The sequence below is a fragment of the Danio rerio genome, chromosome 4 (genome assembly GCF_052040795.2).
Source record: "Danio rerio strain M-AB ecotype USA chromosome 4, GRCz13ab, whole genome shotgun sequence".
Lineage (NCBI taxonomy): Eukaryota > Metazoa > Chordata > Actinopteri > Cypriniformes > Danionidae > Danio > Danio rerio.
The window spans coordinates 15097993-15114972 of NC_141024.2; the positions used below are offsets into that span (position 1 = coordinate 15097993).

General features: G+C 32.5%; 1 protein-coding gene across 5 annotated transcripts in view; it reads right to left on the minus strand.

The window, feature by feature from the left end:
• The window catches only part of plxnb2a.1 (plexin b2a, tandem duplicate 1), a 175353-nt gene that overhangs the window by 97699 nt on the left and 60674 nt on the right, over positions 1-16980 (minus strand). For 4 of the 5 annotated variants that reach the window (XR_015482080.1, XR_015482081.1, XM_087247065.1 and 1 more), the window contains one exon: positions 11856-12008. The exons of the other annotated variant lie outside the window; for it this stretch is intronic. The gene's annotated coding sequence lies outside the window, so the exon portion shown is untranslated. The remainder of the gene's footprint in view (positions 1-11855; positions 12009-16980) is intronic. 5 annotated transcript variants of the gene reach the window in all.

Below are 16980 nucleotides of genomic sequence, written 5' to 3' on the forward strand. Positions count from 1 at the left end.
GAGGGATGTAAACAAAAACAATAGTCCCAACTAGTCATGGGCCGGTATGAGATTCTGATGGTATGATAAACTTGGATAAAAATATCAGTTTCACGGTGTTGTGATTACTGCTCTAAAATATATTCTTTTTTCTTTTTTCTTTTTTAAATGTCTGGGTGTAAAAAAAAAAAAATTCAGTTATTGAACAGAATATATTTTATTTCAAGAAACATTTCAAATATTTTGGCACAGTAAACATGCGCCATTAAAATAAGGTATTTTTAATTTGCTGTAAATCGAAACACAGTAAAACAAACGAGCGAGAAACATAACCAATCACAGAAAGGGATTATTCTGCCTGGAGTAGAAAACACAAATGCAAGAAGCTGACAGCTACAAAGTGTAGGAAAATGCTCTTGGGTTTCTAAAAATACGTTTTATTCTTGGTTTAATTAATAAAAAAAAAAATACAAATAACAGGTAAATAATACTCTAGTTGTGTCTGTGCATAACTTGTGGTTAAAAGGCTAAAAAAACTGAATGAAGCAATGTTAAAAAAAAAAAAAAAACTTGCATATATCATAGAAATAGTAAAAAAGTAAACTTTGCCGGTTTTAAAACCTTGACTTTTCCAAACAACTGGAAAACGGTTGTAGACCAATGCATAGTCTTAACGTATTTACTGTTTACATTCTTAATTTCTATCGTTTTCTAAAATCCTGAAATATCCACATATTGATAAATAATGTTATGATAGCTGCTTTAACATGCAGTTATGATTGAATTGCCCCTTGTTAGTTATGAAATTGCTTGAGAACAAGCAGAAAATGTTGATGGATCAATGAAATATTCACATTGTATTGGTCTATATTTTACATTTAAAAAAAAAACTTTTTTGTTTTGTAGAAAAAAAAAATCACTTAAAATTTAACATGTAGTTACACTTTTTTTGTTTTTTTACATTTGAACTTTCCCCCCTCCCTCCCCCAAAACATCCAACTGAACAGGTAAATGTATTGTTATACATGGGGTAAGGCAAATAAAAACATATACTGTATTCCACATACAAAAACACACATTTATTAATTAATATTAATTTTAAAATATTGAATTAATGTAATGTATATGCTCACTCCCCTAAAAAATCATAAACGATGTAAAATTATGAAATCTCTTTAAATATTCATCCTGTGAAGTTATATTCATATCGCAATATATAAATCATAGAAAAACTAAATATTGCAATGACAGTTTCGCCAATATCGTGCAGCCCTAATTTAAGCAGCCATTAATGTAACGTTGAAGTCAAAATAATTAGTCCTTTTGTAAAACTATTTTTCACAGGAGGGCTAATAAATGTGCTTTCAACTGTCTCTGATTTCAAATCACAGCTTAAAACATACACTATAAAACTCAACAGTCAACTTTATCAAATGAAATGAGTGTAGTTAACTCAAAATTGACTGAAAGTTATTCCTAGTCATTTGAAAGGAGTTTTGAACTCAGTGTTGAAGGTAATGAGTTAACTAAATACTTAATTACTTAAACTTAAATAAAGTAAGTTCACAGTACTCACAGTTACACAGTGCTATATAGATAATTTTTGGTTTGTATCAATCGGTTTCCTCATATGGGTTGAGTTGCCTTAACTTATTGGGTTTTACAGTACTTTTACAGATTTGAATTCTCTTCATTTATTGAATTTTACTGTGCTCAGACTGCTTCATTTACTCAAATGTATTAAGTTCACAGTAGTCATTAGGATTAGTTTTTGAACTTAAATGGCTTGTTGCAACCGGTTTCCTCAAATAGTTTGAAATACCTTAACTTTCTGGGTTTTACAGTCTACTTATTTACTATGGATTGCTTTTCTACACTGTATAGCTACCATATTAATTCAGACAGTAGCGATTTAAAAGTACGTTACACCACTATCCTAAAAAACCCAAACGATTTCCAATCCCGGCAATTCCACTAATTACATTAAGCACATTGTTAAGCATCTGTTGTTTTAATTGTGCCATCCAAACAAAGCTTTAATAGCATTGCAATATCACACCAGATTAAGCAAAGAAATAAGCTCCATTTGCACCAACACAAGCTCTGCTACCAAATCCACACAATCCCACAGTATTTCGACAGCCCGTGTACTAGATGCTTGAATAACTCTAGCTGGAGGAAAAGCCTCGGGCAACAGAACAGAGTCTTCTAGGAAGGTTCGACCCTCTGCTCTCTGCATTAAACTGACCTGGATTCAGTGAGCATCGGTGGCAGAACTAAGTCTGATGTTCCTTAGAGATCTTCTCCGGGGTTTATGGGTCCAGACTGCAACATAATGATGCTTGGCCTAACCCTATTTCAGGCCAGACGCTGAAGTTAGTCTGGAACTGGAAGACACAGCCTTTAAAAAGGATCTTTAACTGGTTATATTTCAAGTCCCAAGGGCGAACAGCATGTAATACATTTGAATTGAGTGAGGAGTTGTGGTATCTGACAGAAAACAATACAGCGGCCTGGGGCTTTAAAATGAGTTCGGCAGACACTGGTGGAAATAAAGAGTGGCTCCTTATGTGTTCCCTGAGTGTAGTATGCTATATCACAGAAAGGAAATGATCCTTGTCTTCATTTCCTGCCTGTAGTGTGCAGCACTCGGCTCATACTAAGAAGTTGAAAAGCAATAAATTGGGAAGTTGATCTAAAATCACTCTGAAGGTTGTCCCTGAATACAAAAAGACCGCTCTAGGATGGTGGAGATACCTAAAAGGTTTCTTTGGAAGGAAAAAAATGAAGCAGAAAAATGTGAAGTGATTTTATTTAGAAACAAATTTACCTTTAGGATTAATTAGTATTTTTCTATTATGGATTTTACATATAATTTCAGCAGATTCAATTAATATGTCTATTTGGAAAAAAGTCATACTTTTATATTGTATATATAATATATGTATTGTATATATAATATATGTATATGCACTCTCAAAATATATATTATATATTTTGAGAGTGCATCTATATCAAATATAATAAACCAATCACAAACCAATCAGAAATTCAGTGGAGCAAAAATACAGCACAAATAAAATATACAGTGCTTTTTTAGGAAGTCTAGCTATATTTAATAATCACATGTAAATAACACCATAGTATTTATCATATACAGCTGAAGTCAGAATTATTATCCCCCCTTTTTATTTATTTATTTTTTATATATTTCCCAAATGATGATTAACAGAGCAAGGAAGTTTTCAAAGTGCGTCTGATAATATTTATTCCTCTGGAGAAAGTATTATTTGTTTATTTCGACTAGAATAAAAGCCAATTTAACTAAAAAAAAAAAAAATTATAATTTTTTAGCCCTTTTAAGTTTTTTTTTTTTAATAGTCTACAGAACAAACCATCGTTATACAATAACTTTCCTAATTACCCTAACCTGCCTAGTTAACCTAAATAACCTAGTTAAGCCTTTAAATGTCACTTTTAGGTGTATAGAATTTTCGTGAAAAATATCTAGTTAAATATTATTTACGGTCATCATGGCAGTATGGCAGCAAATCAGTTATTAGAAATGAGTTATTAAAACTATTATGTTTAGAATTGTGTTGAAAAAATTGTTTCCGTTAAACAGAAATTGAGGAAACAAATAAACAATAGTTCTGATGCAATATTCTTTAGTTAGAAATCCAATTTCTTATGCCTGAATATTTTTAAACTGAGTTAAATGATAAAATCACACATAAATAAGTGTTTTGATAACTTTATGGCTAAACGCCGCAAAAATTCCATAAATTATGAGTGTTTTCGAAAATTCTGGTCAATAATAATACCGATTTAACATTGCAGAACCTGCGATTGAACTATTGTGCAAACATTGCGATATCGATGCTGAAACAATACACTGTACAGCCCTACCGTGTTTAGTTTGTTTTATGAGGACTGTTTCCACAGACATGCGCTACAAGTGAATTGGGTTAGCTTAATTGTCTATGGTGTATGTGTGCGAATGACACTGTATTGGTGTTTCCCAGAGATGGGTTGCAACTGGAAGGACATCCGCTGCGTAAAACATGCTAGATAAGTTGGCGGTTGATTCCGCTGTGGCGACCCCTGATTAATAAAGGGACTAAGCCGAAAAGAAAATAAATAAACATTATAAATTGTTAGTGCAATTTTTAATGAATCTTTTCACTTAGGATGTATTGTTTATACACGCTATTAGAGTTCTCCAATTATAGTAGAGTTTATGCACATTTACATTTGCTAACTGGGAACTGAACTAAAGTTCAAGACAAGAAATACATTACTTCACACAAATGAGGATGGAAAAACACATCCCATCTGAAACACCCTACAGATTCAATGGCATTGTTTAGTCAGTTAGCATTTTTTTAGATATTAAACTCTTCTCTAATGAAGGGTGTGACTGCTTGTTTCCTGAAGGGGGAAAGCTTTTGTAACTCTTGATTATACAGGCATAATTATAATTACTGAATCTTAAACAAAATCGGAAGTATGAATTTGACTCTCAGATGGACATTTTAATTAGACCGCACTTTTCCTTTTCGTGCTGTGCAAGTACAAACTAATGAGCCACTCTGCTGTCTACTGCCTACACAAACTACAAACTAGTATGACAGAACACTACATGAAATGTTCCTCATACTTCGCTGATTTCTAACACTTGACAAAGGTAGCAACCCACAATGCCTTTCACAAAGTGTACAAGAGACTCCAAACTGATTAGCATTTTGCTAAGCTAACAACATCATTTTCTGTACACAGCAAGTAGTCTAATCTGCCAAAAAAACGTATAATAGTGCCATAAATTAGATATCTTATGAGGCTACATAATCTGGAATGGCTTTAGTGTGCAGAAATGTCATCTAAGTAGGCAGCTAACTAGGTTTTAGAAGCTTTGATCCTTAATATATTTGCAATCCCACACAAAAGGGCTTTCAAAATTATTTGAAGCACCTTTCTGTGAACATTAAGCTCACTAATGACCTCTTTAACCAACTTTTTTGCAATTATACATGGGACTAATGTCAGTCCGTGTGGGTGGGGGTGAATAAAGAGCTGTAAACATTACTTTCCATATGCAAACACATGTATTACACCAACACCCACACTTGCAAACACTCTGAGCCTCGATAACCAACAAGCCTAGTAGACGCCATTATGCTCCGCTGGGCATGACAGAGGCTCTTATGCCAAGCAGAGTCACCGACGTGCGGGAAATATTCACACATGCCTTGTCACAGAGAAAGAGAGGCAGGAGCAAAGAAAAAAAAAAAAAAAGCTTTCCCAAAAGGGTCCAAGAACAATATTTGAGATCTAAAACAAGATCTTGGGGGGTTTAGATTGAAGATCTAACACTCAAACTTTAAAAGCTGAGTATATACACTGATATCTTTACAATCTGGAGTTTACTATAATGAAAATGTGTACATATTAATCAGTTGAGGCCAACGAAACGAGAGGTATTTGCATATTTTAAAGGGTACTGGAGATTGCTCGAGTTGGTGACAGTCAGTCAGGCCCGACGCGGCGGTCAGACCCAAACCCAATTAATTTTGACTTCACTTTCATGTTCCAAACATGAAAGAAGTTGAGTGAAAGAGGGAGAGGAGAGGGGAGTGAGAGCGACAGAGCTCCATAACAGACATACTGAAATTGTTGAGGAGTGTGACAATGACAGACTCACTTTTGAAAAATAGAAGCAAGTATACAGTGGGGTGTCAAAGCCTGAAACCACTAGTCAAAATTCTTATTTTAAATGCCAGGTATAGTACTACTACTACTACTACATATATAGCAACTACTTCTATAATACAATACAATATTATACAATACAATATTATACAATACAATACTATACTATGATATGATATGATATGATATGATATGATATGATATGATATGATATGATATGATATGATATGATATGATATAATACAATACAATATAATAAATTATAATACAATATAATATAATATAATATAATATAATATAATATAATATAATATAATATAATATAATATAAAGTAAAAATATCTTAACTCTTATATCTTTAAAAATATCTTTAAAAATATCTTGAACTCTTAGTGTTATATTGATGATAAGAATATTTTTACCTATGGATATATTAATATTATAGTAATATTTAAAACAAACAATACAAAGTAAAATTGGTCAGAGGAGATATTTCTATTATTATATAATAAAATATAATAGAAAAATATTTAAAAAAAGTTATGATGTAAAAAGTATTGCATTATATTATATTATATTATATTATAAAACAAATGTAAAATAATAATTAATATCCCATTACATTAATTCTATTATATTTTTATTATCTACACTTCAACCATTCACTTAAGTGAGATGATGGTAATATAATAATAGTGTTATATAATTATAATTATCTATTATATAGTAGATGGTAATAATATAATATATATATATTTTCACTTCAACTTTTCACTTAGTGTTATGCTGATGATATTAACAAGATGTTACCTATGGAAATATTAATATTATAGTAATATTTAAAACAAACAATATGAAGTAAAATTGTTCAGAGGAGATATTTTTATTATTATATAATAAATTATAATTGAAAAAAAACCCATTAAAAACAAGTTATGATATAAAAAGGTATTAGGTTATAAAATATTATATATTATATTGTTATGATGTAAAATAATAATTAATATCCTAATAACTGTGGAAATATTATTACATTAATATTGAAAAACAAGCTTTGCAAAAAGGTATTATATTATATTATATTATATTATATTATATTATATTATATTATATTATATTATATTATATTATATTATATTATATTATAAAACGTTATGACGTAAAATAATAATAAATAACCAGTTACATATTTTATTATTATCATTTCAACTTTTTCCTTGGTGCTATGATGGTTATATAAAATAAATGCAATAACTTTGGGAAAGAAATAGTATAGTAATATAATAAAACAAAATATGATGTAAATATAATATAATATAATATAATATAATATAATATAATATAATATAATATAATATAATATAATATATTTTTTCAATATTCCTTTATATTTTCAACCTTAAATTAGCTCTTCTTCTTCACATTGTCAGCCAGCAGTTGAGTTTCTGACTGCATGTCGACATCCAATCAACAGCAGCAACCCCAAATCCATCTTCGACAACCCACATCTCTCCTCTGCACTCAAAGCTAGTTTTTTTGTGTGTGTGTGTGAGGCCTTTTTGAGATGTCTTAAAATCAATAGGTCAAGGTTTTGGTGAGCTGGATGTTCAGAAGAAAAAAGCATGTCATGCCTGAGAGGACAGGAAGTGCAGAAATGATCCACAGAATAAAGCCTTGTGGCCTGGTGAGAAGTGAAGGAAAGAGAGCAATGACCACATGACTCCTAATTAACAAAAACTAACCCCCGATAACACACGCATGCTGGCTTTTCAGTGAGAGAGGCAGAGATTGAGGGAAGGAAAATGAAGCAAGTAAAAAATATATAACTAAATAAAACAACTGAAGTGAGAGGGAGAGAACAAACGGAGAGATTACAGACGGGTATTATGGCAGCTTTAAAGCTCCGGGCTCAGACTAAAGACCTCATGCTCCAACCCACACAGAATATAAGAGTGTGCAGAAGGAGCCACAGAACTGGAACGGTCATTCATATGCCTCTCTTCCCCTCTGCATGTTCAATTTCAGGAGCATATCATTGAATATTGATTTTTAAGCATCAGGTTTCAAATTAAGACTCAACTTAATGATATGGAAGCTTTTTTCCAGGTAGCAACTTTTTTTTTCTTGCAATTTAAAGTGTGCAAAAGAAGTGTGAAATATTTACAGTATGGTGTATGATAAAACTGTAATTGTGATTTCAACAATGTTGGGTATATACTGAAATGTAAAACAAAATAAAAAAAAATATTAAAAAAATAAATAAAATAAATAAATAAATAAAAAGGGACTAGGCCGAAAAGAAAATGAATAAATAAACGTATAGAAAGACACCCAGCGGCCACTTTATTAGGTACACCTGTCTAACTTTTCGTTAACGCTAATTTCTAATCATCCAATTACAAGGCAGCAACTCAATGCATTTAGGCATGTAGACATGGTCAAGACGATCTGCTGAAGTTCAAACCGAGCACCAGAATGGGGAAGAAAGGGGATTTAAGTGACTTCCAATGTGGCATGGTTGCTGGTGCCAAACAGGCTGGTCTGAGTATTTCATAAACTGCTGTTCTACTAAGATTTTCACGCACAACCATATCTAGGGTTTATAGAGAATGGTCTGAAAAAGAGAAAATATCCAGTGAGGGCAGTTCTGTAGGCGCAAATAGTTGAATCAAATGAACATTTTTAGTCATATCAACTTAATACCGACTAAAATATTTTTTTTTACCTTGTATAGCTACAAAACCTAAAATTGAAACTTGATTAACTTAAATTAAGTTCAAGTAAATTAAAAATGCTGTCATGACTATTTTGCCATTTCCTTTTTTACAGTGCAACGCAAAAAATTAAAATATATATATATAATAATAATTAAGTTGTTTAAGTGATCACCAGCTGAGAATGGTTACTCAAAGCACATCTATACCATTCGAAACCAAAACTGGAAGCCTTAACATTTTCATTTAGCTAAAAAGCAATGTAGTTTCTGCAAATCAATCTGAGTAATGTGTGTAACTGCAATTCTTAATGTGATTTAGAGTTATACATGTGATAAGGCTCTCGAGTTATACAGACAAGCTGCCTCAATATTTTAGTAAAAAACAAACAAACAAAAACAGTTAAATGTTATTGTTATAGGGTCATTTTTGGCCATGGTGAACGAGGCCCAAGCTCCACTCCTATTTATGAAATCTCTTGCGATGCGTCATGGGACAGCGTAGCATACATCCGATGCACACTTCAGAATCTTGCCGGAAGTAGTAGGTCATTCGGGTAGTTCTCACAAAATGATTTTAGAACTCTATGAATTCAGACATACTGCTTTGCTTGCATACTGTTTTTAGCATACTATATAGTATGGAAGTATATGATTTCGGACGCAGCCGTAGATTAACATTGGGTACTTAAAATAAACATCTATATCCGCAAAATGATTGCAATATACAATAAAAAAGACTTTTTGGCAACCTTTTGAACTGGCAAATTTTTTTTTATATTTATTTAATACAGTGTAAAAAGTGATTAGTAACTTAAAAAAAAATTGAGTAAACCATTGTAACTAGGAACTATTAGGTTATCTTAACTTAATTTTAATTATGCACAGTTTATTTGCTCAATAATTTAAAGGCAGCTGGTTTACTCACACAACTAATCTCTTTAACAACAGGTTCTCACTAAGTCAACTAATCGCTTTTTACAGAGTAGTTACTGATGAAATCAATGAGCCTGATTTCATGATCCCCATTGATCTAACTCTTTAGTACTGCACCTAATTGTTTTCATCTGCCAGTAAAAACACAGAACTTATAGCTCCATTTACATTTCACTAAAGTACAACAATTCCACATTGTTTGACGAACTATTCATCGATTTTGACGAAATATTCATCGATTTTGCTCATCGGTCAAAGATCAGCAAGATTAGGACATGAAAAAAAGAGACTGGAAGAAGAAAAGATGAAAAAAGACAGTCATACTTAACAGAACACAGATTCAGGAATTCTGATTGGAGGTCAAGTCAGATCTCAGTGCCTTAAAGCGGCAGTGACCCGCAGGCATCACTACTACTCAATGGTTTGTTTTCATAAGAGGCCCAGAATTGTAAGGTCAGGGCCCAAAAAAAGAGGAATAGACTGACTAGGAGGAAGGAGAGACAGAGAGAGATGAGGGAAGGAAGACGAGGGCTGGGGGCTGAGGTTACACATCTGGTTGTATTCAGGATGTTTGAGATTCCTCTGTGGTCTGTTTGGGGTCTTGGTGCCAGGAGAGGAGGGGCGAGGAGACGGGACGATCCAGTCTCAACACATGAGCAAAAGAGCTCTAAGATTCAGTTCTCAAACTCTTCCACATCAGCCATTAATGGTGGGATGGGTCATCGACTAGCTTTTTAACAATTAGTCGTCTTCTTTTTTAGTTTGAAGATTTTTAGCATTCACAAATGTTTGCAACTCATGGAGTTTTTCTATGAGAACTGCATTCTTTTTTTTACCATAAACAAGATACAGTAATATAACTACAATGAAATTCTATGGGGTAAATATTATGAAGGTTTTAAAGTAAGTAGTTTAGTAACTGCATATGTTGACTTGTATCATTTAAATGCTGTAATAACATGTTTTATATTAATTGAGTGTCTTGAAAGCTTTCAAATAAGAGCTCTGATACAATAAAAGTTCTCCTTCTCTCGAATTTACAATCATAATAATAAAGACATCTGTACAAAAACATTATTAACATTATAAAGCGTTAAAGTTGAAACTAAATTGCTAACAGACGGTTCAAAGGTTTAAAGTTAGCACACCGCTAACTTGTTTTATGCACTGCTGGCATGTTACTAATGTTTAGCTAGCATGTTTTAATAAGCTGCTAACAAGTGTTAACATGTTACTTCATGCTTCTGTTTCAGTATGTTGCAAGCTTATGTTAACATGCTTAACGCGTGTTCATACTTCCACATTGCTCTCTTTCCCTCACTCTGCAATACCAGGCCATGAGGTTTTATTCTACAGACAAATTCTGCACACACTGTCCTCTCAGAGATGCTGCTCACATTTCAACATGCTGCTTGCTCTTTTAAATTTAACATGTTTTTAACATGATTCAACACAGCTAATGGTACACATTACTGTTAATATGAACTACCATGCTATTGTTTTAGCATGTTGCAAACATGTTTTAACGTTTGAATGTTTCAAACATGATTAAACACAACTAGAATGTACAGTAATGCCATAGGCAACATGCTTCTAGCAAGATTTAGCATATTTCACTTACATAATAATAATAATAATAATAATAATAATACGATAATTTTCTTTGCTTTTTAAACAGAAAATGGCAGGACAGTTTAAAACAGAAGGAAAGCTGTCTTCTGTTTTGACATTGACAAACCATACGGATAAATGAGAAATATCACATAAGTAGCAATGCCATGTGGCTGTATATCGGCACCGGTGGGAGGTGTGTTCCACCAGTGACGATATACAGCAATTTCTCACTGCAACTCATGTGATATTGCGTTTATACAACAGTTTGACAGCATAATCGTGTGTATAAAAAAAAAGAATCAAATGGAGAGTCTAAAAATCTTTTTGTAAGAGGAACTACTTTATTCCGCCATTCATTCACATCTGCGGCTGACATCAGAACAGCAGAAACCATTGCTACTTCACCAACGTCACTTTAGTGCTAGTATTTGAATGATTCTGTAGCGTAATGTCTAAAATGATGAAAAAACAGGCCATTTTGCTCACATTTTAAGATTATAAGGCTGAACTACATGAAATGACATCAGTCTACAGAGATATCTCCCAGTATTTCTCTGTTGCAATCAGGAGATCCCAATAATTAACCCCGAACAAGCCAAAGCAACACAAGCACTACCGGGTTACTGTTGTGTTTGTTATAAGGAAAAACGCTAAACACATGCAGGCATTTCTTTTTTCTTTCTGTTTACTGAACTAGTCTGCATGAACGTAAACAGGAGACTCATTAGAAACAAGATGGCCAACCAAAAAGTAACTCAGGGTTATACAAAGAGCGGCCAACACAAAATACACACATTCCATATATGAGTCATATCTCACATTCAATACACTAAAATTACTATGGTATAAATACAGCACTACTACAACATACAAGATAGAGCGATCGACTTAGAATGTCACTCACCAATTTTATAACGATTTAATCAGCTGTTAGAAATGATGAGTTTTTCTCTTCTAAGAAAAAATCATGCTGTCTCTGTCGTCATCTTGTAGATGGACAATGTCAACCGTCTTTAGTCTGCTCAATGTCAGGTAAATGGCCGCCGATGTGCTGTCTCTGAAATTATAAATATTTAAAATTAGCACTATCCTTATAAATAAACTGCATAGTTGCAATATAAACAACTACATTCTACCTTAAAATGGCTCAAAAGTTCATTATGTTGTCCAACAGCTGCAATATTTTTCAAACTGTAGTAAGTTTATTGATCTGTTATCATTTCGTGTGGACGGAGTAATACACAAGAGTAAAGAGGCTGTATGAGTTCTGATATTGCAGAATATCCCACAACTGTCAGCCAATCAGATTCGAGAACCAGACAGAACAGTTGAATAAAAGTTGTGTTGTGAGCTGTTCACAGTAAATCACAGTACATACAAAACGTCAGATTACATGATAATATAATTTATATGCAGTCTTTGTTTATATAAAGACATATGAATTTCTATTCACCTTAATTCCAACAAATTTATACAGGAATTGCAATCATTTTCAGCTGTAACAAAGCAAACCCTGAACATCCCAACCAAACACAAGAACTCTTAAAAAGGGCAGAGATTTGACAGGCCACGTCTGTCTTGTCTACAGCAGAAAGACAAGGACCGCAGGGAGTGCAAAGGTCAGATTTAACAGCGTTTTTCCACTAAACAAAAAAAAAAAGGGTAGAGGATTTCCCCCGGTGCACAGAGATCTGAGATAGTAGCACATTTACAAACATCAAATAGGGCACTTTCTTGGCTAAAAAAGTTTGTGAAGGCTGGAACAGGGAGTGAACAACCACACAAACACAGAGACATCTCCCTCAAAGAGCAAGAATTTAATCACCAACAATAACAACCGGTCTTTAGCTCGCGAGGCAAAGCGTCCGGTTCCTACATGCGCCATTTGGTTTTCATCTCAATACGCAGTTGTTCAGACAAATCAATCTATTCACATTACCACCGGCATCAATGCAAATCCAGAACTGCTTAAATAGTCATACCTCAACGTCGACAGTTCAATGCCTTTGTTGGAACCAAAAGAGGCCACGATGTCGAAGTGGGGAAAAAAAAAGCAAAAACAGCTGCCATTCCAGCTCCATGTGCAATTTATGAGGCAAAATTGAAATGGGGAGATATTCATCTTTATTACAACATGGCAGATCAGACGATGATTCGAGACATGGGGTAATGTAATGAACCTGTCGCTAGGAAAGAGGGCTGAGGCTAGTCATTACCCCGAGCTGTCAAACGCAGCCTCCTTCATTCACCTCACTCATAATAGAGCTTTTCTCATCGCACAAATGAATACAAATGTCTTCCTGTGAATGACTCCGACATTGCACCTGACAGCCAGGTGTACATGGGCGGAGAGCAATTTGTTTTGAAAAAGCGAGCCTTTTAGTGTTAGCGTTAGCTGTTGTAAATGTGTGCTTGCGTGTGAATGGGATATAGGTGTGTGTGATTGAACGTAGGTGTGTAGATTAAACAGTCCCAAATGACATGTTCTCCAAAGACAGCTGTGTGCGGAGGAGGAGATTTTTTTTTTTTGTGCATCTGGGTCTCATGTCGTGTTTAATTGTAATTCTTCCTTTAGTTTTTGTGGATGTTGGTTTCGTCTCAATGGAGAACTGCAGCTGGAGGACTAGAAACTAGCTGGATTTTAATAAAGGGCCCCTCCTTAACCCTGGAGAGCAGAAACACGATGGAATTGTTCCAATTAAACTCACAATGTGTTGCATCATGGAAAAAAATAGAATAGAATAAAATAGAACACAATAAAACAGAATAAATTCCAAAGTGTATTGTTAAAAATAAAATAAATAAAAACTTACAAATTCCAACAGGAATTCCAAAGTATATTATAACACACACAAAAAAACAACAATAATAAAATAACAATAAAATAAATAAATAGATCCAATAGGAATTCCAAAGTGAAAGAAAAATCTAAATAAATAAAAAATAAAAATAAAATTAAATTACATTAAAAAATACAATTCAACATGAATTCCAAAGTGTATTGTTTGAAAAACAAGAAACAAAAAAAAAATATAAGTAAATAAATAAATTCCAACAGAAATTCTAAAGTGGACTGTTAAAAATGAATGAAATGAATAAAAAAATTAAATAAAATTGAAATTAAAGAGGATTTCCAAAGTGTATTGTTAAAAAAATAAATAAATCAATAAATAATTAAAATAAAATTTCCAAAGTGGATTGGTAAAAAATAAAAACAAATAAAATAAACTAGAAATTTCCAAATTCTAAAGCAGACTGTTAAAAAACAAAAAAAATAAAATAAAATAAAATAAAATAAAAAAATTTAATAAACACTCCATGATCGTGAGTCATTCAAGTCATGTGTTTTGACTCTTTTGTAACGAAACTGGCTGCATGTTCTTGCATTCAACAGAAAGATGAGCCATTTATTTATTGCTTCTGTTTATGGCACTTTTTATAGCACAAGTGATTTCATAAAAATAACCGCTCATATGTGTCATGTGTTTCTCAATCTTTTGAAGCTAAACTAGTCGCATGCTGTTGCATTTTGAAGAAAAAGGATCTGTATTCAATCTTTATACTTTCATATTTATAATATTTTGACATAAAAAATAGTATCTAATAATTATAGAAATCAATTAAGATACCAATACAAATAGATTTAAATATAAATGAAAAAACTAATTGATTTGTTAGATTTGTAAGATGTCCAAAAAAAAAGCAAGTTAAACTTAAATGGGACAGATGCTTTGTTAACAGCAAACTTTGTAACCACACAACATCGCCCCGAATAATATCCCGAAATCGCCAGATGAGTCACTGGAAGCAATTTTCTGCTGTCTCAGAGCGTGAAAAGCACTTCGTCTGGGCTAAAAGATGCCCTGCGATGCACCAGTCCACAACTGGTTTGCCAACTTAATATCCTGCCCTGATCTGTGTCAGGAAAAACTGCAAATCCTGAGTCAGATTAGCATCTGAAAGAAAAAATCTCAAGTTTGTAGAAGCACTGCAAGGTCATCATCGATCATAGAGAATAAAAAAAAGCCACAGATAATAATACAAACAAATTCTGAACACATTTAAGCAGAATGCACATTGAAAAAAAGATGAATTGTAGAAACTCAGAAAATACTAACAAAATGTAATTCATTCAAAACAAATGGTGCCTTTGAAATGAATAGCAGGAAGATACAAGTCTTGTCAAATCTACTTCAAAAACATTTTTTACAGTATAGTCTATATAGGCAATATATTATCTGATTTTTTTGCAATTGATTATTAAGTGTAAATTGAATCTCAGATAATTGTCAAGCAAAATAAAGCAAATTGTGTTGCTGAATATCCAAGTGGCTAAAACAGACAATTAAATAAGTAAAAAAAAATAAGGAATTAATATATACTTATATAGTGGAAATTATATAGTGAAAATATAATTAAAAACAAATATAAAAAATTATTTAAATAAAATTATTCATTAAAATGTAATAATAAATTAAAACGGATTTAATTTAATTCATTAAATGTATAAACATTCTCGTTAAAACACTTAATAGTATTTACAGGAAAAAAAACAAACTATAATAACATATAAAATAAAATATTTACATAGATCTTAGCCTATCAACGATATTACAATTACACAAATGAACAAAATAAAATGTTCTCTTAAAACAAATCTAAAAGTCAGAGGAAATAATATTATATTTGTATTATACAGCCTTGATATCAAAAGCAACACAAAAGTAGGCCTACTATGCAAAGGTATGCATTCTTTTTTACATAAATCAAACAATTCCGAAAGAATAGTTTATAAAGCCATTATAAACCAACATTTCCATCAGTTTTCTATGCATTTATTTTAGTAGCAAATAGAGGTATCTTTAAAAAACAATGTTAATGGGACAGATGACCCAACAAATAAAACTTACTATTTAATACACTCTCAGAAATAAAGGTACAGGAGCTGTCACTGGGGCAGTACCTTTTCAAAAGACACATATTTGTACCCCCAAAAAATCCACATCGGTTTTTTCTAAGGGGCATATTAGTACCCAAATGTACCTAAAAAGTAGCTTTGAGGTACCATTATGAACCCTTCAGGTACAAATTTGCACCTTTTGAAAAGGTACTGCCCTGGTGACAGCTCCTGTATTTCTGAGAGTGTAGAATAAGCTGCACAATCTACATTATAAAAGCGCTATATATAAAAATTTATTAAAAATAATGAAATATTAACTTTCGCTCAAGTGGTTCCAAACCTATTAATTCTGTTGAACACTAAAGAAGACATTTTGAAGAATGCTGGGAAACAGGCAACCTTTGACTTCCATAATAGGAAAAACAAATACTATGGTAGTCAATGGTTTCCAACATCTTCCAGAATATCCTTTCCTTTGTGTTCAACAGAAGAAAGAAAGTCAAAATGAGTGAAGGATGACAGAATTTTTAGTTTCGGATGAACCCTCCCCTTTAAACCTGGTTATTTTCTTTATTAATTGATTCCGTCCCGTATAAAACAGCTGGAAGCAAAGTGGATTGAGGACAGCTGAGATCAGCATCACCCGCTGGGCTGAGGACACGACTTAGCATTTTCATTAATATGAAAAAGACAAAGAGGGCAGAGCTCAAGTCAATAATTAGATCATTTTCATAATTTAATATCTCCGTTCAGCTAAGATTGACTTAAAGGTTGCATGTAGAGATCATGGGTGAGCGCAAGTAAAGGTCACACACGGCTCTATTTCTAATATATATTATCATATCATATACACACTCCAGAAAAAAAAAAAAAAAAAAAAAAAAAACACACATTGAAGTTTAATCCATTAACTGTTTGTAACCTGTTGATTTTAATGTATCTGTTTTTAATATACATGTTGTCTTGGAATCACTCTAAATCTGTTTAAAAAATAAATAAATAAATAAATAAATTGAACACTTTTAGATTTAATCGATTTAAGATATGAATATAGCATAAATATATCTAACTGTAGGAAAAAGGCAGATGCAATTAGTTTAATGAGATTGGCTTACTTGATATTCAGGGG